The sequence below is a fragment of the Aquarana catesbeiana genome, linkage group LG13, assembly GCF_042186555.1.
Source record: "Aquarana catesbeiana isolate 2022-GZ linkage group LG13, ASM4218655v1, whole genome shotgun sequence".
Classification (NCBI taxonomy): domain Eukaryota; kingdom Metazoa; phylum Chordata; class Amphibia; order Anura; family Ranidae; genus Aquarana; species Aquarana catesbeiana.
In genome coordinates this window covers 88,353,717-88,377,559 of record NC_133336.1, presented here as the reverse complement: position 1 = coordinate 88,377,559, position 23,843 = coordinate 88,353,717, and positions in this window count along the sequence as shown.

The window sequence follows — 23,843 nt, the reverse complement described above, 5'->3', positions numbered from 1 at the left end:
AGGGGTAAGCCAAAGGTCAGGGCGACTAGCAGACAAGGATAAACATAACACGCCAAAGGTCAGGGTAACAAGCAGACAGGGATAGTCGAGAACATGCCAAAGTCGGTAACAGGAATCAAACGTAGGAAACACAGCAAGTACACACGGAGGCTAACACACAATGGTTGATCAGCACTGCTGGCTTGCAGTACACAGGTTAATATAGGGTTCCCTGATAGGGCCTGGGGTGGGGCCATGCTTAGAGGAGAGGTTATAAAGGAGACAGGTAAGCTGACAGAGAAAACTCTATTGCATAACCATGACAGCTCAACAAGAGTATGTGTGAGGGGTTGCAGTGTTGTGGCACCACCACCACTGCCTAAGGCCCAATTTTTCTGCCCCTGTTTAACAGGGAAACGTAATTACAATTTTTGATCTAAGATTTCACAGCAGGGCCTGTTCCTGTGCTCAACAAAAGTATCTGTGAGACTTTACAGTGTTGTGCCACCACCACCACCGCCTAAGGCTCAATTTTTCTGCCCCTGTTTAACAGGGACACGTAATTACAATTTTTGATCTAAGATTTCACAGCAGGGCCTGTTCCTGTACTCAACAAAAGTATCTGTGAGCCTTTACAGTATTGTGCCACCACCATCGCCTAAGGCCCAATTTTTCTGCCCCTGTTTAACAGAAGCATGTAATTACAATTCTTAAAATAATATTTCACAGCAGGGCCTGTTCCTGCGCCCACCAAGAGTAACTGTGTGGGCTTACAGTGTTCTGGTACCACCAACACCTAAGGCCCAATTTTCCGCAGAGTGTATAGGGCAGGCCGTATAGTATATACAGGCGGTCCCCTATTTTCAAACATCTGACTTACAAACATCTCCTACTTAAAAATGGAGAGAGACAACAGGAAGTGAGAGGAAATCTACCCATAGGAAGGGAAATTATCTCCTGTAAGAGTTAATATGGGAAAAAGGTGTCTCCCCACTGATGCTTTATCACCAATCCTAATAACCCAAAATTTTCAAAATCCAATTGTCATTGGGACAGAAAGTGAGGTGAAATCTTCTGAACAGGAGCACAGACAGCAAAACAAATGTTACAGGGGTGATGATAACCCTTCCCTATGTTGTCCAAAAAGCTTAATAATAGATTTTTTGGCTGGAGCTACACTTACAAAATGTACCTGTTCCAAATTACAAACAGATTCAACTTAAGAACAAACCTGCAGTCCCTATCTTGTTTGTAACCCGGGGACCGCCTGTATACTGCTGCTGTTCAGAGTATATAGGGCCCATGCTATTTTTTTTTAATTTGGGTGCGGGGTTCACCTTAATATCAATACCAGACCCAAAGGGCTTGGTAATGGGCTGGGGGGGGCAACAATACATTAGAGCCGCAAGCAGTTTTAAATGACTTTTTTCCTTTAGAAATATCATTTTGTGCACGAACTGTTCTAAACACGGGAAAAATGCGCCACTTTACAGACATACTAAAGACACCCACAGGCACAACATTTAAAGGAATATTACACTTTTATTGTTTCACTTTAAGCAGTATTAAAATCACTGCTCCCGAAAAAAGGGCCATTTTTAAAACTTATTTTTGCATTGATACATGTCCCCTGGTGCAAGACCCGGGTCCCCAAACACTTTTTATGACAATAACTTGCATATTAGCCTTTAAAATTAGCACTTTTCATTTTCACGTTCGAGTCCCATAGACTTTAACGGGGTTCGCGTGTTTGCACAATTTTTGGTCTGTTCACATGTTCTGCCGCAAGCCGAACTGGGGGTCTTTGGCTCATTCCCAATGATCAGTTATCTGTAATGTGTTGTATGATCACGGTATTTCACTGGATGTGTTATGCTGTCTATGTATTTCTCGTGTGTAGTCTTAAAAAAAAGTATTGAAAAAAATAACTATCAGTTGTGTTTGTTTCTAAAAGAAATGTCTGCCAGTAAATTTCCCATGTTTTGTCAGTAAAAAATGTCACAGGGTAGTGTCAGGGGTTGGCAACCCTGATCATGGCACTTGCAGTCCAGTGTTGATACTTCCTCCAGCTTCATAACTGAAGGTCTGTAACATATGAACAACAGATGAATATTTTGCAGGAGCCAGAGCATTGTACCTGCTTTCTTTTTTTTTTTCAAATATAAAGTTTATTAACCTCCAAACATGGGCGGAGATCCCACCGATACAAGCAATTATACAGAGAAAAACCATGTTACAATTGTGGTATATAGAAGAAAAGTATGCATTTCGAACGCCAAGTAGGTTTACAAAACTTAAAGTACATAAACAGATGGCTTGTCTACCGTTAAGGTACATTCTATGGAAATTCTCATCTCGTATTGGGCTTAAAGTCATCTATTTATGGTGGTCCGCCCCCAATTTCCACTTTACTCTAAAAAGAAACTAAAGTATCCGAAGGGTAGCAAGAAGATGTAGAAAGAGTGAAAAAGGAGAGGTGTGTAAGGGGGGTGAAGTGGGGAGGGGAGAGAACAAGGGAGAAAGGGGAGGAAAAGGGAGGGGGGGACAAAGACATGACGGTAGATAGGTCTACTCTTAAAATCCGGCTAAGAAGACGAGGTCCACCAATTCAACTCAAGAGTCGTTGACCTTCATCCGAGAATATGAACATATTCCAATTGTCCCATGTCTGTTTAAACGTCTCTTGCTTATGTTGTTCTGTCAAAATCAAGTCCTCCATCCGCTTAATTTCCTCCACTCTTTGGAGCCAGAGTTTTATAGGGGGAGGGAGGGTCTGCTTCCAGAAAATGGGGATGCATCCCTTTGCTGCATTGAGTAGATGTCGCACAAGTGATTTTTTATATGTCTTAATGGGTACCGAGGAGAGGTGGAGAAGGAAAAAGGCGGGGTCTTCTGGGACTATGTACTCAGTAAATTTTTGTGTAATTCTCCTAACTTCACCCCAGAAGGGCTGTATCTTAGGGCATGTCCAAAAGACATGGATCAGAGTTCCCTCCTCCTCTTCACATCGCCAGCATAACCCAGAGGAGTCCGGGAAGCATTTTTTTAGTCTAGATGGTGTCATGTACCACCTAGTGAGCAGTTTAAAGTTGGATTCTTGTATCTTGGCGCATAGCGAGGATTTGAGGGAGAGGGTAATGATCCGAGCCCTTTGTGAGGGTGAAAAGGTACAGTGTAGGTCTTTTTCCCAACTGGTAAGACAAGTCAAATGCGGTTGCTTCGTTGGTGTATTTAGGAGGGAGTACGTTTGTGATAAAATATGGGCCAATGGGGTGTCCTCAGAACATAGTGCCTCAAATGGCGTTAGGTCTCGGGTAAAGTTATGCGGGTCTGGGAGTGAGCGGAGAAAGTGGTGTAGTTGCAGTGCTTTCCAGAAAGAGAGACGGTACATACCCGTTGGGTTAGAGAGTTCTGCTAGAGTCGGCCATTTCCCACCGCTAATGAATTTGATTGCGCAATCCCTCCCTGTTTCTCCAAGAGACGTTATTTCCCTTGCTTCCATACCTGGTTCAAATTTTGGGTTGCCCAAAACTGGAAATAGGGGTGAGGTCTTTGATGTGAGAGCTGTGTGGAAGGCAATTTGGTGGCTGTTCCTCAGGGTGGTTCCTATAAGAGGGTGAGTTTTCAGAGTGTTTGGGAGATCGCCTACACACCACAGTGCCCCCCCAAGAGGCACACTCGACTGTGATTGTTCGAGGTTGATCCATAATTTGGAGGTACTATTTCTCCTCCAGTCGAGTATACGACCCAGGTGCGAGGCCATGCAGTACAAGTGAACATGGGGCATTGCCAATCCCCCATGTTGTTTGGGTAGGGTTAGCTGTAGGTGGCGTAAGCGAGGTCTTTTGTGTGCCCATATGAATCTTGTAAAGAGTGCGTGGGTCTGTTTAAAGAAAGAGGACGGGATATGAATTGGTAAGGCTTGAATAAGGTAAATGAATTTCGGTAAAATACTCATTTTAAGCAAATTGCATCTCCCGAACCAGGAGCGGAAGCCCGAATGCCATCTAACAATGCCCGGGTCTTTGCCAATAGTGGAGGAAAGTTTAGATCAAATGTTCTTGTTACATCTGGAGGGATGAGTGTGCCCAGATACTTTAGTGCTGATGAGGTCCATTTAAATTTAAAGTTTGACTGGAGGTCAGTTAGTATGCTGGGGGGGACTGAAACACCCATAGCTTCAGATTTAGTGAAGTTTATTTTTAAATTTGAGATTTCCCCATATGTTTTGAACTCTCGCATTAGATTGGGGAGGGAAATTTTAGGATTTGTTAGGGAGAACAAAAGATCATCAGCGTAAGCTGAGATCTTGTAGTGTGTGTTACCTACTTGAAGTCCTGTTATGTCCGGGTGCAACCTAATTCTGCATAGGAAGGGCTCAAGGGAAAGGGCAAATAGCAATGGAGACAAAGGGCACCCTTGTCTCGTGCCATTCCTAATGGGGAAGGGGCGTGAGAGTACACCATTGGCCTTCACTTGTGCTGATGGAATCGAGTAGATGCTACCAATCCATTTCATCATTCTGTCTCCTAAGCCGACCTGACGGAGCACCGAGAACATATAGTTCCAGTGCACCCTGTCGAAGGCCTTTTCTGCGTCGGTACTAACAAAAATGCTGGGGATTTTCCTAGTCTTAGCTACATGGACAAGGTTAAGGACCTTAATGGTATTATCCCTGGCCTCTCTGGTAGGGATAAATCCCACTTGATCTAGGTGGATCAGGGAATTGAGATGTGACGCCAATCTAGTTGCTATGATTTTAGAGAATAATTTAAGGTCGATGTTTAGAAGAGATATGGGTCGATAGCTCCCACATGAGCATGGATCTTTCCCCTCTTTGTGAATTAGAGAAATATGAGCTTTAAGAGTATCGTTAGGGAAGTTAGAACTCGTCCCTAGTGTGTTGAAAAATGTCACGAGTCGTGGGCCTAATACCGATAAGAAAGTCTTGTAGTATTGGACTGTATAGCCGTCCGGACCTGGTGCTTTACCTATTTTCATGGATTTGACTGCCGTTTGTAATTCTTGTAATGTGATTGGTTCCTCTAACAGGGACTGGGTTTCCTCAGGTAGTGAGGGCACTCAGGCTTCCGAAATGTATTTTTCAATATCCGCTAGACTGGAGGGAGGAGAGGGGAGATTGTATAGGTCAGAATAAAAGGTTTCAAAGCCCTGTGCGATTTGCTTTGGCAAGGTGGCCTTTCTACCATTTGGTAATGTTATCTGCGGAATGTACGAGGCTGCCTTAATTTCCTTTACCGATCTGGCCAACAGCTTACCACATTTCTCCCCCGACTCATAAGACCTCTTGCGGCAAAACTGCAGAGCAGCTTTTGCTTTATAGAGAAGTAGGTCTGTAATTTGTGCTCGCAAGGTCCCCAATTTCAGTTCAAGGTCTCGATTGGGCAACTGTTTATGTTGCAATTCCAATGCAGATAGGTCAGAGAGTAACTTGGTAAGCCGTGCGTTCCTCTCTTTTTTGATAGTGGCCCCATGTTTAATGAGTATACCCCGTATCACACACTTGTGCACTTCCCACAAAATACCGGGGTCACAGTCCTGGGAATCGTTTTCCTGAAAATATGTATCTATGGCTTTGGACACATCTCCCAGCACCTCCGGAATCTGCAGCAAGCTCTCATTTAAGCGCCAGAAGAGAGACCTCGGAGATGGACTCTCGGTGAGTGTGTATGTGAGGTGGATTGGCGCATGGTCTGACCATGTAATCTGACCAATTGTGGATGTTTCCACCAGGTGTAGTTGGTCATGTGGCAGCAGGAATAGATCTATTCTGGAGTATACTTTGTGAGGGGAGGAGAAGAAGGTGTAATCCCTCTCTCCCGAATGTTGGAGTCTCCAAATATCAATTAGATGGGCCTCGTGCATAGATTGTTTAATACATTTTCGGTGAGACTGTGACAAAGAGGAAGTGCCAGAAGACGTGTCCACTGAGGGATCTAGGGGTGCATTAAAATCTCCCCCCAGGATCAGCTGACCTGCTTTGTATTCCATCAGTTTCTTGATTGTTTTCCTAATAAAGCTTGCCTGCTGATCATTGGGGGCATAAAGGGTGGCCAGCGTAAACTGAGCCTCTCCCACATGTCCCTTTAGGAATAGGTAGCGACCCTCGGGGTCTGCTAACATCTCCTGGAGTCGCCAAGGCAGCCTACTAGAGACTAAGATCGACACCCCCCTGGATTTGGCATTGCAGTTTGTAGAGTGATAGACATATGGGAAGGTCCTATTCTGGAGTGCAGGGGATTTATTTGTTTTGAAGTGGGTCTCCTGAATAAGCGCAATGTCTGTGTGCGCTTTTTTAAGATCATGTAGTAATATGCGTCTCTTTTCCGGGGTGTTGAGGCCTTTAGCATTAAGACAGGTTACCTTAAAAGTGTCCACTGCCATGTCTTCGGGGAAGGTAAAGGGAAGGATTAACAAGGGTCACACTCAGATAGGGAGGGGTGGGGGGGGGGAGAAGTAGGGGGGTAGAAAGAAAAGAGAGAAGAAAGAAGCGTAGAGAGGTGTTATAACAGCGACTACTCACACTTCAGCTGTCTACACCTAATTATAAATCTAAATCAGTAAGACAATGCCTACCTATAGAGCATAGTACCCCGAACCTAGGGTATATGCAGTGGCCTATGTGGGGTGTGGGTGGACATTGCCCGCGGGAGAGGTCCCGGGACTCCCTCCCATCCTGGTCCACTCAAGAAGCAAAACTGAAATTAACAACCATCATAACAAAATAAAGAGAAGAAAAGTGGTCAAAGCAGCTATCCCAGTACCCATCTACTTAGGGAAGTCGTTTAGGGGTTCCCTCCCCTCCTCCGCGATCACCACCCGGTGGCTACTGGTGATCCACCACGTGTACATCTAAAGACCCGTATCGTAATTGTGGAGCCCTCAAGGTCTATTTCTACTTCAGCGATGTAGGTTGGGGTGTTTCCCCCAAGCGATCATCAACCTAGCTATACAGTGGTAGGTCCAGACAGACCCGTCTCTTGCTGAAGTCACCAGCTGGTAGAGTAAACCCGCCCCCCCCCCAGGAGACACGAGCATAGCGCATCCCAAACCGTCTCCCCTCCCCCCCCCCTCCCCACACGGGCAAGCCTCCCCCCTTGGTAGGTATGATGTGCTCACACGTGGCCGTACATTTTATAACATAGCGAGACATGAGTTAGCGTTACATTCCCCATCTAGATTTCAGACCTCCATAAAAACATAGAACATAAAACATAAAACACAATACTTAATATACCAACATAAGAGAAAAGTCCAGCGGGTGTAAAGCTCTGTTTCCCTCATATCTGACTTGCTGACAAGAGAATGAGTCAGCTATCTATGGGGAAAGTTTTAATGAAGATATATTGGGTTGGTCTCTGGTATGCTCTGTAATCAGCTGGGCTCTCCAGAGAAGCCGGGGGCCGGCAGCTGCAGGCCGGATAGTGAAATGGTCACCGGAGTGTCTTGTAGAGAGCTTGGAGGGGGTCTAAAAAGAAAATCTCCCGGGATCCTATCGTGGGTGATGAGCGGGGGCTGCTACCGCATAGGTTGCGAGTGAGGTGGAGCGACTCAACTACACTCGGATAGGCATCCACGTTGAATCGGGAGTTTGTATCCGATCTAAGGGAGCTTGCATGTCGAGGTGACACAGTTTTAGCCCGTGCAGGTCAAGATTCGTTGGGGGTGGAACGAACACCCGGGGTCAGTGGGGATCTCTCCAGGGGGGTGGTGAGACGGCAAGAGGGGTAGTTCAACAGCAGTCTAGGTGTCGTGGGCCAACAACTCCTTCTGTGAGGAGGAGAGGGGGACAAACCAGTCTACTTACACTTCCCGCTGGCTCTCCCGGGAGGGAGATCGGAGGCGACGACCATTCCTCTGTGTTCTTTGCGGTCTCGGAGCCCATTGCCGCATCACATTGAGGCGGCCAGGCGCTCTAGGCAGATAGTCCAGCCAGTTGGGTATGTCGATTGGATCTGTACCTAGAAAATTAAACAAGGCTGGAAGGGAGTCCGGGGAGCGTAGAAGGAAGGATCTCTGTTCTTTGACGAAAGTGACTGACAGCGGAAAGCCCCATCTGTAAGTGGCATTGCAGCGCCGTGCCAGGTCCAACAAGGGTTTCAAGGTGGCTCGGCGGATAAGGGTTGATCTTGATATATCTGGTAGTATCTTCACCTGCGCGCCATTGAATTCCATCTCTCCCGTCTCCCACGCTCCTCGTGCAATAGCCTCCTTGTGGGTGTAGTGATGAAGGCGGCATATCACATCCCTGGGTCTAGTCGGATCCGATGATCTGGGGCCCAGGGCTCTATGCACTCGGTCAATTTCGACCCGCTCCGGTAAATGGTCTCCCGCCACTCTCTGAAAGATATCCGTTACTGTGGCCTGGAGATCTGCTTGGCCTGTGGCTTCTGGGAGGCCTTGGAGCCGCAGATTGTTCCTACGGCTCCTATCCTCCATTTCTTCCATGCGTAACTGGAGTTCAATTGCTGAGGCATTTTGGTCTACTTGAGTTGTCTCTAGAGAAGACACTCTCCTCTCCAGGGCCGCGAGCGAGGTCTCTCCTGAGGACAGGCGCGTGTTGAGCGAGTGCACCTCCCGCTTCACCGCGTTAAGCTCTTTCCTATGGGCTTCTTCTACCTTCCCCACGAGGGCCTCAATGTCTGCCCTGGTCGGCAGCGCTCGTAAGATAGCCTTCAGCTCCGCGTCCGCTCCCACCAGAAATGGCTGGCAGGGAGAACCATCAGGGATTGTCTCAATTAGGCTGGGAGTGTTGGAGAAGAGCCTCGGGCTACGGGGCTCCTCTAAGAAGGCCGGAGCCGCCATGTGGTCAGGAGTCTGCGAGCAGGAGGTACCCGGGTCCGCCATTTTAGGATCCGGAGAGTCGGGGCAAGATCTGCCAAAAAGTCTCTGTAAGTCCCCCAATGCAGGCGTAATCGGAGCCGGGCTGGGTTTCTTCTTATTCCGTCTGTATGTGCGCTTCTTAGCGGAGAGCATTCTGTAAAAATAGAGCTAAAATTGCCAAGATGGGTTAGGAGAGGCCGGGAGCTCCGTGCAAGCGTGACTTCACTCGGCCATGTCCAGACCACGCCCCCCTGTACCTGCTTTCTACTGATCACGGTTGCAATGCTTTTTTTTGCAAAAGGTAGACTACTGTATGCCTTTAATTTACTTATTCATATAGTATAAACAGGATATATAGTAGCAAAAGTGTTTCTGTTGTAGAAGAGACAAGGTTGGGGATATAACAAAGAATCTAAAATGTAACATAATTTGTAGCAGGGATAACTGCAGCAAAGCATATTATTCCAAATATGATTTCAGTATAATCATTGTACCAATTCAAAGATGGAGGGCTCCTGTGTCCTCCATCTCAGTAGACCCAAAGCAGTTGATATGACAGATTGCATATCTGTTTAAAAAAATATCTAACAATGATTTTCCTTCATTAAAGTAGAACTGAACTCAAAAGTTAATATTGTCTGTTTTAGGCAAAATTTAAAAAGTGTGCTTGTGCCTAAGCAGTAACCCGAAAAATGTACCTCTTGATTTCTCTGGAATTTCTAGTATACCTAGGCACTCATGCTTACAGCCTCATAGCTGTATATATATCTGCAGTATGAGATGTAAGGCACTGTTGTCTGCTGGTTACTGATCTCCTTGCTGGAGGCTGTGACGGGAGGAGGTAAAGCCCTGCCTCCTCCAAGATGGCTGCCTCCACACACTGTGCAGAAAAAGGTAATGTAAGGCCCCTTTCACACAGGGCTATCCGTTTTTACTACTCCGCTTGCTCAGCGGGGATCGTTCCATTGATCCCCGCTGAGCCGGCAGATGACAAGTACGTCTTTGCACTCTGTGCAGGGATGGACCTGTCAGAGAGACCGCTCTCCCCTATGGGGGGATCGGATGATTATGGACTGCCTGTCCGTTTTCATCCATTACGATCCGCCAGACAGATGGAAAATAGGACATCCATCCATCTGGATTTTCGGAGTGGATTGGGGCGGATCGCATGTGCGCAGAAATGTCACCGCTGACTAGGGATGAGCTTCGAGTTCGAGTTGAACTCATGTTCGACTCGAACATCGGCTGTTCGCCAGTTCGCCGAACAGCAAACAATTTGTGGTGTTCGCGGCAAATTCGAAAGCCGCGGAACACCCTTTAAAAGTCTATGGGAGAAATCAAAAGTGCTAATTTTAAAGGCTTATATGCATGGTATTGTCATAAAAAGTGTTTGGGGACCTGAGTCCTGCCCCAGGGGACATGGATCAATGCAAAAAAAGTTTTAAAAATGGCAGTTTTTTCGGAAGTAGTGATTTTAATAATGCTTAAAGTGAAACAATAAAAGTGTAATATTTCTTTAAATTTCATACCTGGGGGGTGTCTATAGTATGCCTGTAAAGGGGTGCATGTTTCCTGTGTTTAGAACAGTCTGACAGCAAAATGAGATTTCAAAGGGATAAAAGTCATTTAAAACGGCTATTAATGAATTGCCGGTCCGATAATACACATAAAAGTTAATTGATAAAAACGGCATGGGAATTCCCCACAAGGGAACCCTGAACCAAGATTAAAAAAAAAAAAATGACGTGGGGGTCCTCCTCAATTCCATACCAGGCCCTTCAGGTCTGGTATGGATATCAAGGGGAACCTAGACCAAAATTTAAAGAAAAAAATGGCGTGGGGTCCCCCTCAAAATCTATACCAGACCCTTCAGGTCTGGTATGGATTTTAAGGGGAACCCCGGCCAAAATTTTTTAAAAAATGGCGTGGGGTCCCCCCAAAAATCCATACCAGACCCTTATCCGAGCACGCAACCTGGCAGGCTGCAGGAAAAGAGGGGGGATGAGAGAGCGCACCCCCCCTCCTGAACCGTACCAGGCCACATGCCCTCAACATTGGGAGGGTGCTTTGGGGTAGCCCCCCAAAACACCTTGTCCGCATGTTGATGGGGATAAGGGCCTCATCCCCACAACCCTTGCCCGGTGGTTGTGGGGGTCTGCGGACGGGGGGCTTATCGGAATCTGGAAGCCCCCTTTAACAAGGGGACCCCTAGATCCCGGTCCTCCCCCCTGTGTGAAATGGTTAGGGGGTACAAAAGTACCCCTACCATTTCACAAAAGAAGTGTCAAAAATGTTAAATTGACAAGAGACAGTTTTTGACAATTCCTTTAATTAAATGCTTCTTCTTCCTTCTATCTTCTATCGTCTTTCTTCTATCTTCTATCTTCCTTCAGTTTCTTCCTCCATCTTCTTCTTCTTCTGGTTCTTCCTCCGGTGTTCTCGTCCGGCATCTTCCGCTGCGGCGTCTTCTTCCCTTCTTCTTCTCGGGCCGCTCCGCATCCACCATGATGGGAGGCTCCTGCTGTGTGACACTTCTCCTCTTCCCGTCAAGTCCCCGTGCGTCAGAGGGGGCAGGGTCACTGGGTGGCCCCGCCCTCTGGTATTTAAGAAGAAAAGAACAAGAAGACCTGGACAGCTGCACACCGGAATGGATAAATCCGTCTTTTTATTCAAAATACAGGATCATGGGGTACACAGAACACGACTGTGGGGTGGTACAAAAATATCTGATGCGTTTCGCACTTACACCAAGTGCTTACTCGTGAGTAAGCACTTGGTATAAGTGCAAAACGCGGCAGTATTTTTGTACCACCCCACAGTCATGTTCTGTATACCCCATGATCCTATATTTTGAATAAAAAGATGGATTTATCCATTCTGGTGTGTGGCTGTCCAGGTCTTCTTGTTCTCTTCTACTTGCATCAGCATTCAGCCAGCACCTGGGGCTCTTCTCTTCCTGGAGGTGATGGTACACAAGCACTCTGGTTTAAGCCCCTCTTTGAGCGGAGGATCCCACATCACCCCTGGTATTAAGAACCGTCAGAAGAGGAGAAGCGTCACACAGTGGGAGCCTCCCATCATGGTGGATGCGGAGCGGCCGGAGAAGAAGAAGGGAAGAAGACGCCGCGGAGGAAGATGCTGGATGAGAACACCGGAGGAAGAACCAGAAGAACCAGAAGAAGAAGAAGATGGAGGAAGAAACCGAAGGAAGATAGAAAATAGAAGATAGAAGAAAGAATATAGAAGATAGAAGAAAGAAGAAGCATTTAAATAAAGGAATTGTCTAAAACTGTCTCTTGTCATTTTTAACATTTTTGACACTTTTTTTGTGAAATGGTAGGGTTACTTTTGTACCCCCTTACCATTTCACACAGGGGGGAGGGCCGGGATCTGGGTAGTCCCCTTGTTAAAGGGGGCTTCCAGATTCCGATAAGCCCCCCGCCCGCAGACCCCCACAACCACCGGCAAGGGTTGTGGGGATGAGGCCCTTGCCCCCATCAACATGGGGACAAGGTGTTTTGGGGGGCTACCCCAAAGCACCCTCCCAATGTTGAGGGCATGTGGCCTGGTACGGTTCAGGGGGGGCGCTCTCTTGTCCCCCCTCTTTTCCTGCATCCTGCCAGGTTGCGTGCTCGGATAAGGGTCTGGTATGGATTTCTGGGGGGACCCCACGCCATATTTTTTTAAAATTTTGGCCGGGGTTCCCCTTAATATCCATACCAGACCTGAAGGGCCTGGTATGGAATTTAGGGGGACCCCCACGTCATTTTTTTTTTTTTATTTTGGTTCGGGGTTCCCCTGTGGGGAATTCCCATGCCGTTTTTATTAATGAACTTTTATGTGTATTGTCGGACCGACAATTCATTAATAGCTGCGAGTAGTTTTAAATTACTTTTTTTCCTTTGAAATGTCATTTTGCTGTAAGACTGTTCTAAACACAGGAAACATGCGCCCCTTTACAGGCATACTATAGACACCCCCCCAGGTACGAAATTTAAAGGAATATTACACTTTTATTGTTTCACTTTAAGCATTATTATAATTACTGCTCCCGAAAAAACAGCAGTTTTTAAAACTTTTTTTTGCATTGATCCATGTCCCCTGGGGCAGGACCCAGGTCCCCGAACACTTTTTATGACAATAACTTGCATATAAGCCTTTAAAATTAGCACTTTTGATTATTGATGTTCGTGTCCCATAGACTTTAACAGTGTTCGCGTGTTCCAACGAATTTTTTGCCTGTTCGCATGTTCTGGTGCGAACCGAACAGGGGGGTGTTCGGCCCATCCCTACTACTAACATCCGACCCTCCATAGAGCTGTATGGAGCGACCGTTCAGATCTGCCTAAAAAAACTGAACGGTCCACACATGTGAAAGGGGCCTAAGTCAGCAATGGGAAATAGTTTAGCTGTAGAAAGATCACAGGTAGTACTGGTGACTAGTCCTTTGCCCTCTGCCTGCCATTTTTTGATCAAAACTTCCAGAGTTTATTTCCTCTTTAAAGGTATCATATATATGGCTTACTGACAATACCGTCTGAAACTTCCATGTGCAATTCAGGGGCATAAGCATGTTCTTGGCAGATTCCAAGGCTTTTTAGCAAATATTATGTCTACATGACAGAGACACAGGATATTTTGAGTTTGTCACTTTAAATCTACAAGAAGACTAAGTCAGGATTTAAAATTGAAATGAGACACAGACCATGCAAATAAACTGTAGAAGACAGGATGGCAGTAAGCAAAAGAAGTATGAGAGTAAAATCTCTTAAAAATATTCTCAGAACACTTTACATGTCTGCACAGCTCCGGTAATTAGAATAAGCCATATATTATCTGCAAGTAAATTGCACCAGCTGTAACTAAAGTGATCTACAGAAGCCACAAAAAGATTTATGCCTTTCAGAACTTTGAATTTGTTCCCGGAATGCAATAATTGAGGCAATTACACTAATATAAAAACAGTGCTGTCTATTGTTATATCATCCACACACAAGTTCTCCTAGGGAATAAGACAAATTTGGGGTTTTATAAACATATAGTTACATAGTTAGAAAACATTGTAAAAAAAAAATGTGGGACACTTTTGTGGCTGTAGGCGGAGCTGTACAATAATTAGGGGGCAGGACATTCGTTTGTAGGCGTGGCTTAGGAAAAATATACAAGTGCGGGGCGCGAAGAGCGCTGCGTCGAAAAATGGGCGTGGTTTACGCAACATAGTGGGCGTGGCTTAAATGGGCATGGCTCAAGAGGGTGTGGTTAGAGTCTGAGATGAATGAGGGATGGAGAGGGAGAGAGGGGGAGAGGGGGAGAGGGATTATAGGGGGAGAGGGGGAGAGGGAAATGAGGGGACAGCAGACCCAGATCCTACACAATAAAAATATGTGTATTCTAGAAAGTTTAACAATCAGCAGATAAAGATACTCCAAACACCTGGCGTTAGCACTTCAATCATCCCGGCACCATGGTTGTTATGGTGTCAGGATGATTGAAGTGCATTATTTCTATTATTACATTGTAATATAAAATGAAATCATTCAACTCTCCATAATGCAGAATCAGTGGGATCCCTGAGCGTGTCACTAGCCACGTTGCCTGCCACCAGCCGTCCGTCCTTGCGTCAGATGTCCCAGCAGAGTCCGTCCTTGCATCAGGTGCCCCCAGCGGAGCCCCCCCTTACATCAGATGTCCCCAGCGGAGCCCCCCTCACACCAGGAGTCCCCCGCAGAGCCCTCCTCACACCAGGAGTCCCCGGCGGAGCCCCCCCTCACACCAGGAGCCCCCCTCACACCAGGAGTCCCCGGCGGAGCCCCCCTCACACCAGGAGTCCCCGGCGGAGCCCCCCTCACACCAGGAGTCCCCGGCGGAGCCCTCCCTCACACCAGGAGTCCCCGGCGGAGCCCCCCTCACATCAGGAGTCCCCGGCGGAGCTCCCCCTCACATCAGGTGTCCCCAGCAGAGCTCCCCCTCAGATCAGGTGTCCCCGGCAGAGCCCCCTCTCACATTAGGTGTCCCCAGCGGAGCCCCCCCTCACATTAGGTGTCCCCAGTGGAGCCCCCCTCACATCAGGTGTCCCCAGCGGAGCTCCCCCTCACATCAGGTGTCCCCGGCAGAGCCCCCTCTCACATTAGGTGTCCCCAGCGGAGCCCCCCCCCACATCAGGTGTCCCCAGTGGAGCCCCCCTTGCATCACGTGTGTGTCCCCAGTGGGGCCCCCCTCACATCAGGAGTCCCACAGCAGTGCGTGCCCCCCCTACCTCAGAGGTGTCCTAAGCATGGCTAGAACCCCCCGCCCCTTTCCATATCAGACTGGCAGCGGGGCGGGGGGGAGGGTGGGCGGCGACGCTGGAGCTCCGTCTAGCCCCCCCAGCCGTCTTCCTCAACTTCAATAAAATGGCAGCCGGCGGAGACAATGTCTCCGGCGGCTGCGGACCTCTAGCTGCGGCGGCGGCTTCGAAAACCGAGAACCGGATTTCTCGGGACATTTCCCGGGACACCACAAATTCGGAAATGGAGTTCAAGTCCCAGGAATGTCCGGGACAGTTGGCAACTATGTAGTTATAGTTATGTGCTTATGTTTTGATTTAAAATATACTTGTTTAATCTAACCATGACTGGTGGTATGGCAAACTCTTAGGTCCAGATCAAGTAACTGTAACCAGTGTGTCCAATCACAAAGGTCACTGATCAGTGGCTACTGTAATTTTTTTAATTGTATGTATTAGGTAAAGAGTATGTATTGCCAAAACTTTTTTTTTGTTTTGTTTTGAATTGAGTAGTTAAAGGGTTAAAGCTCCTGTCAGTTTAATGTTGCTGTCTTTGTCCTATTGAGGTGATTGCCCTTCACTTCCCACATCAGAGATGCAATAAGATGTAAGATAAAATCTTTACAAATAGACAGAAATTGTCCTCTTGGACATTGTCGCTGGAAAAGGCGCCTTCATTGGAAGATTTACTATAACCTCTTGTTCTGACAGCTGTAAAAGTTTTTTTTTCCCCATTACTGTTTGTCACCAGGACAAATAGAGAAAGTGATTCTGCTTGTCAAGGAATAAAAGAAGCAATACAAACTTGAAGGAGGTTCTAATCCTTCTCTACTCAAAAGATTAACCACTTCAGCCCTGGAAGTATTTACCCCCTTAATGACCAGGCCATTTTTTGCGATACGGCACTGAGTCACTTTAACTGACAAATACGATGTCATGCGACGTTGTACACACTCAAAATGTATGTCCTTTTTTTATCCCCCAAATAGAGATTTCTTTTGATGGTATTTGATCACCTCTGCAGTTTTTATTTTTTGCACTATAAACAAAAAAAGACAGACAATTTAGAAAAAAAAACAATATTTTTTACTTTTTGCTATAATAAATATCCCCTAAATTTTTTTTTATCAGATTAGGCCAATATATATTCTTATACATATTTTTGGTAAAAAAAAAATCACAATAAGCGTATATTGATTGGTTTGCGCAAAAGTAATAGCGTCTACAAAATAGGGGATATATTTATGAAATTTTTATTATTATTTTTTTTTTTACTAGTAATGGTGGTGATCATCGATTTAAAAAAAAAAAACTTAAAACCAAGTTTTTGGAAAAAGGGTATCTTATGCCGCGTACACACGAGCGGACTTTACGGCAGACTTTGCTCGGCGGACTTTTCTACTGACTTTCTGAATGAACGGACTTGCCTACACACAATCCACCAAAGTCCGTCGAATTCGTACGTGATGACGTACGACCGGACTAAAACAAGGAAGTTCATAGCCAGTAGCCAATAGCTGCCCTAGCGTGGCTTTTTGTCCGTCGAACTAGCATACAGACGAGCGGACTTTTCGACCGGACTCGATTTAGACGGATTAATTTAAAACATGTTTCAAATCTAAGTCCGTCCAACTTTTGAGAAAACAAAGTCCACTGGAGCCCACACACGATCGAATTGTCTGACCAAATTCCGTCCGCCGGGCAAAGTCTGCCGTAAAGTCCGCTCGTGTGTACGCGGCATAAGTGCCGACTTGGATAGAACTATTGAAGAGGTTGCCCTCATGGATAGGGCCATTATGCTGAAGGGACAAGATAAAGCTATTAAAAGTAATAACACTCATGAGTTCTCTCTCTTGACCACCTACTCACGACAACATTATGACATAAAGAAAATCCTCAAAAAACATTGGGCCGTGTTAAAAAATGATAAAGTTCTGGGCCCATCTTTACCTGAACATCCACAGGTTATCTCTAGGGGAGTACCTCCATTGAGACTGCAGGTTGCCCCTAACGTTCTTGATGCCCCTAATAGGGTCTCCTTCTTTCAGAATTCTAAAGGTTTTTTCCCTTGTTGTAAATGCAAAGTGTGTCGTATTAATAACAATAAAAATAAAAAAATCTGTCAGTTCAAGTCAAATTCTACTACAAAGATTTATGATATAGATACCTTTATCACCTGTACATCGAAAAACGTTGTGTACTTGTTGACTTGTCCGTGCAGTCTACAATATGTAGGCCGCACTATGAGAGCCGTGAATGTGCGAGTTAAGGAACATCTAACCAACATAAAGAAGTTTTTCCCTAAACTCACAGTCTCACGTCACTATCTGGAATGCCACAATAAAAACCCAGCAGGGACTAGTATTACCGCCATTGATCGTTTCATACCTCATTGGAGAGGTAGCTATACCAAGAGAGAAATTTCGAGGTTGGAAACCCGATGGATACATACCCTGAAATGTTATACGCCCCATGGGTTAAATGTAGAGTGGGATGTTAATAGCTTTATTAATAACAGCTAGCTTTAACATATTCCACCCTTTTTGTTTTCATTTATGGTTTCTTTTGTACATATCCTCAACTCTCTTTTTTGATTAATGGGAGTACGCTTTTTAATGATTTATTGTTTTTTAATGATTTATTGATTTTTATTCATATTTCTTATATTTTTTTTATATGTTTGTGTTTTAATGAATACATCGTAATATATGTATTTTTTATTTAGAATATGCATATATCATACATTGTAATATATGTATTTCTTTTACTTAGAATATGTATTAAATTGCATGTCATTTTGTTTTAGTACCAGACCTATTGAATATGCATAGCGTTTTTTTTAATTCTCCCTTAGGGCCGTTTACCAAGGTAGGCCTCAGTGGGCTGCTCGTCTGCGCTCATCTAAAACTTCTATACCTTTTTTCCATTGGATGGATAATTGGCCAATGATGCGTCACCGCGTCACCTGTTGTTAAGGCCATCCCTCTATTTGCTTTGTTTACTTTTCGCCGGCGATGCGAGGCCGCGTCAGCTGTTGCCAGTCATGTCCATCCAATCATGTTTTCGGAAGTAGACATGCGCAGTGCGCTGTTTACTTCTCAACTACGTGTGGAGCGACGTGATGTCGTCTCCTCACGTTACACGCCGGTGTCTGTGTCTAGTGCGCATGCGCATCGCGAGCTGCACGATAGATACACATTCTGCTCAGCTGATAGCGTTTGGATGGATTATTTCCCCTCTGATCCACCCTCTAATTTTTACATATATATAGCGTGCTGTGATAAGTAAAGCCACGCCTCTGAAGACATTTGTTAGGAAGAAACATGTCAGGCAGGTCGACACCAGCATGCTGATTGCTGCAGCCGTTTGTCCTTTTTTCTGATGCATGCTAATTTGGACTTCTAATTGTAAGTTACTACATTAAAGTTATTTTATTATTATTACGGGCTTCACTATGGGTCCTTCATTTCTCTTTCCGAGTACTTGATGACCATACATTGGAAAGCTCCATCTCTGATGCGATTGCTGGGAGTTGTAGATTTGTGAAGGAAGTTATACGGAGGCTGCTGTTTATGGTGACGAGGGGTTCCAGGGAGCTGGATCTGCTGAATGCTACTGAGATATATCCATACATGCTTAAACCATATTACCTTCTGGTAAGCAGACTACATTATCACGTGGTGACGAGTGCCCTTTTCATATCTACACTGTATCTGGTGATTTGACTACTCCCATTCTTCAGATTTCTTTTGGACTATTTCTAGCGCCGCAATATATATTTTTTATGTGACTTCTGGTTTGATATCAACGAACTTTTGCTGGCTGCTTGCTCATACATTTGGTTCAGCGCAAATTTTTTCTTATATAATGCTAAAAATAGCCACTGATACTTTATAAATGAGGCGACGATCAAGGGGTTAAGTGTTCCCTAGGGACGTGTTTCTAACTGTGGGGGAGTGGACTTACTGGGAGTAGAGAGAGATCGCTGTTCCTGATCGCTAGGAACAGACGATCTCTCTCTATTCCCCTGTCAGAATGGGGTTTGTTTACAATGACAGATCCCCATTCTGGATCTCTGTGGAGCAACCGCGGGTGGCCGGCGGACATCGATTCCAGTGACACATGCTTGCACATACCTGCTATTGCTCTTAAAGCGCCGATGTACACCTATAGCAATTCGTGCAGCCGTGCCAACCTACCGCAGTATAATGATGGTGGCTTGCCGTTAAAAAAAAATAAAAAAATTTGGCCATACCTAAATTTTACATCTTTGCTATGAACTAACAGTCTGAATCTCAAAACTAGGATAAGAACTGTAAACTCCTAGCAAAAATGTGTGTAAGCACCATGGAACTCAAACATTCTTCACATCTTATACTGTATGTCCTCAAAGGTCAGGAAGAGGGTACATAATTAATAACATTTTAATATACAACTTAATTTTCTTTTTAAAGTTTCTACTGACAGCTCAGCCTTAATAAGCCCTGCTGTAATATGTTTACCCCCAGGAGTTTATTGTAAGGGCAGGACATTGTCTTGGTGTCCATAGACATAATTGGTGCCACGTATGAACTGTCGTTCCTCCTCCATGTAGACAGGAACAATAGACTATATTTCTGATTGGTGTGTAAATGTGCACATCATTTACCTAGCCAGAAAAACACTTACCTCTACTATTCTATCTACACAGCCTTCTCCTCTATTCTAGGAGAACCTGACTTCCCACTAGGAATTGAGAATTCTAGTCATAAATGGAGTAGAAAGTAGAAAGTAGAACCCTGGCGGATCCTCCACTTGATCCTTGACATGCTCTATAGCTCTGTCCCATGCACAGGAGCTTTGCAGCATTTCTTGCATAATTCTAAGCCATATGCCTATGAGGCAGTACAAAATATCCATTTTTGATAAATAAGATGTTGATAACCCCTCCAGATAATTATACTAGTACGTTTACAACATAATTGGAGAAGACCCTATCTACCACTTTTATATATGACCAAAAAGATAATCTCATAATGATTGTACATAAATCATTCATAGCCAACAAATTTCAGTAACAGAGATATACAATTTTATCCTATTGTTATAGAGTACCCCCCCCCTCCCCACACACACACTACTAAAATTTAATAACCAGTCCCAGGAGTCCTACTGATGTTGCAAACGTTGTGCAGGGATTATTCTACATGTGTATATTCTGGGAGTGTGAACTTTTATGAAATGATTAGTCCAAAGGTTGATTCTTCAAATCACACCAAGGATTTTCCTATCTGCAAATGCAAAAACACTCATACTAAAAATCTCCTCAATGCTGCTTGAGCCTGTATGCTATCTCTTTGGAAGGCAGATGACCCCCCTAAAATATTCATCTGGTTTATACCAAGGATTCAAATATAACTGGTATTCCTGGATCTACTTCACTAATACTCCCTCGTTTCAAACCTTCCAAACCCAATCTACTGGGGAAAAAGTTGACATTTGATGAACCATGACTTGCTGGACATGAAAGCAGAAGTGAGTTGAAGGAGTGTGTGGGATATGCTGAGTGCATGGTCTCGACCCCTTATTTATCTTCCCTCATCTCCCCCCTTCACTCCTTTTACCTCTTCTCCATCCTACCTTCACTACTTCTATATTATAGTACACTCCTGTGCTATATCTTACTTGATTTATGTGCTACAGTATGTCCTGTTAAGGGTCCTGTTAAGGTCCTGTTAAGGGTCCCTATCTTTTTAACACTTTTGTTACTTATTTCAGGTTATACCTTTGAGATCCTCACCCCCACCCTCAACGCCATGGGCATTATGACATGCATTTAAAAAAGTGTTTTGGCTATACATTCACTATAAGTTTCAATTAAAAATGTTTTTAGATTCACACAAATGTCACCCAAGATTCACACATTTTTAAGTTAGATTCAAGTACAAAAATATGTGAATCCTGGGTGAATTTAGTATGAATACTGTGCAAACTCATGTATAAATAGACCCCTTTAAGTTGTTCAGTCCCCATAAACTGCAGGGCTTCTTCACAGTTGCTTGAAAATTGTCTATTTTGTGGAAACAATCTTGCTCCATGTTTGGCTGGCTCAGCATGCCAGCTAATATTAGCTAAGGTTTCACCTTCCTTCACTTTTGCATTTTTCCCTCTTGATTTTCACCCTCTTTCATTAATCTTACTCACTCGTTAAATTTGCACAAACACACAAAAATGGCAGAAAATACACTTTATGCTTGTAATAACTTACACCCACGTTTTCCTCTAAACTTTTAATATGTTAATAATTTGGTTGGTTGTCACACATGCATGAATTTTCACAAAGCCAAATTATTTTTCACAGTTTAATAAAACTACTGAAAGTGGTAGAATGAAAAAGAGAATCAAAACTCAGTAAAATACATCAATATTAGAGGTGTCATACATATCCTGATCTGCAGTGCTCCTTGTCTCACTCCCCACACACATGTGGGTGCGTTAGAAAAATGGCCTCCCCCACATTTCAAAACCAGCTTATGTTACCATGGTAACAGTACTGCTTCTGCCTGGGGGGGTTTGGGTTATCGTTTTCACATATTTCAAGAATAAAAATGTTATATTCGAAATGGCATATTGTTAAAACTAGCAAGGGTGTATTACTGGTGTGCAGGAAATCATGGGAGCTATTCAGAAGGCATTCAACTTTTCATTTCTGCCGTCTGCCTATTTTAAAGTATAAAAATGCAGCTGGAGAAAACAAAATGCTAAAAGAATATAAGGAAACCAACCCAAAGACATCAAAAGCAGAGAAAAAAAAAGATAAAAAATGTGAATTTTAATACTCCTATAACTATCCAATGAAAATAATAGTGTATGCCTGCTTAGATTGGTGAAAAAAGCAAAGTTTCTATATGAAAGTATGTATAAAGTTTTGACAAGTATATGAGTTGTGATGTTGGGTGGTCTCCCTCAAGTGTAGAGCTGGACATTAAGTCCAATACAGCCAGGAAATATGCTTTTAGGGCTTGTTGGCTCACTTTTATTCAAGAAGAAAGTTCATAACCACTGTGTAGGGCTTGAGGGGGCAGGTCAGGATGACAGGGTGGTTGTCATGTCCTCATTGTTTCCCTGATCGCTGGACACAAGGGTCACATGAGAGGCCAACCCCAGGGTGTGTTCCTCTGGGCTACGTTAGACACCTTGTACATGGTCACTTTACTATGCATGGGGTACCTTTGCTTTGTGCCGTCTTCATCAATGACCTGGAACAAGGCTGAGGCTGCCGGACCTTAATGCAGGTCTCTACTACAGATGAATGAACACCATGTACACTTGCATTTCAACCTGCTTACAAATGGGATACCCTCACAGGGGTTTTCAGCACCACCACCACGATACAACACAATTGTTCAGCCTCCTGGCTATTCAGACTTTGTGGTCTCCGAGGAGTCTTGCTCTGCACAGATTCATCGTACTGTCAGTCAGCCCACCTCTCTGACAAAAAATCCCCACCTGGCCTGTCCAGGCTCCTGCCTAAAGAAAAATATAGGAGAGTGGTGCATTGAGAAAATATACTGTATCGAAATGAATGAAAGTCCAAAGGTGATAAATGTCCAATATAAAAATGGTTGTAAACCCTTACATACTGTATACCCAGGTGAATGGCCTCAGGCAATACACAGAGAAAAAACACATCCACCTACAAAAGTTGTACCTGTCTATCTGCAGTCTTCTCTTCTCTACATCTGTTCAGAGTCCAGTTTTTTTAAAGCTTGTGTGAGAGTTCAGAAAAAAATGGGGACGGAGAGCTAAAATTACACTCTTCAGAGCTCAGTGAGGAGAACTCTGAGAACTGATTGGAGGGATGAGACACAGCCCCCTCCACACAGCACACAGAAACAGAGCTGAAGTTGTCAATCTATTTGACCTGCCTACCCTGTCACTTTTTTTCTCTTGGTGTCATTTAAAATTGTCAGAAGTGACTTGTGCAGATAACAAAGGAAGAAAGCAGCAGACAGAAATTACACATAGTGCTCCTAGTTGAGACAAGTACACACTGTAGAGGGATATGCTTTGTACATATTTCATGTCTGAGGTTTACAACCACTTTAATGTAAAATCCAACGGGACAAAATCTAAAAGCACCACTAGTGAATAGAGTCTGAATCCGGCTCTATGACATACAAATAAGACAAAGAGCAGGAAGCACCATCTACGTGCAGTAATCTGGATACATTTATTCCACAAATGGTAGGCAACTCACATGTTAAAAACTCGCTTGCCATAAGACATAGAACAAACCTGCAGCACCCGCTGATGGATCCACAAGGAAGCTGTCACAGAATCCCAGAACCACTGGTAACCAGCTTGGAGGTGCTCTCAGTCAGGGGTCAGGGGTTTTATGACTTATAATAAGCGAGTGATCTGTTTTTAACATGTGAGTTGTCTTCCTTTTGTGGAATAAATGTATCCAGATTATTGTACTTAGATGGCGCTTCCTGCTGTTTGTTTAATTCGTGCCTAAAGACTAGGGATGGGCTATCTGTTCGAGTTGAACATTGGCTGTTCGCCCATTCGCCGAACAGCGAACAATTTGGGGTGTTCGCTGCAAATTCGAAAAGCCGTAGAACACCCTTTAAAATTCTACAGGAGAAATCTAAAGTGCTAATTTTAAAGGTTAATATGCAAGTTATTGTCATAAAAAGTGTTTGGAGACCCTGGTAGGTAGCAGTGGTTTTAATAATGCTTAAAGTGAAACAATAAAAGTGAAATATTCCTT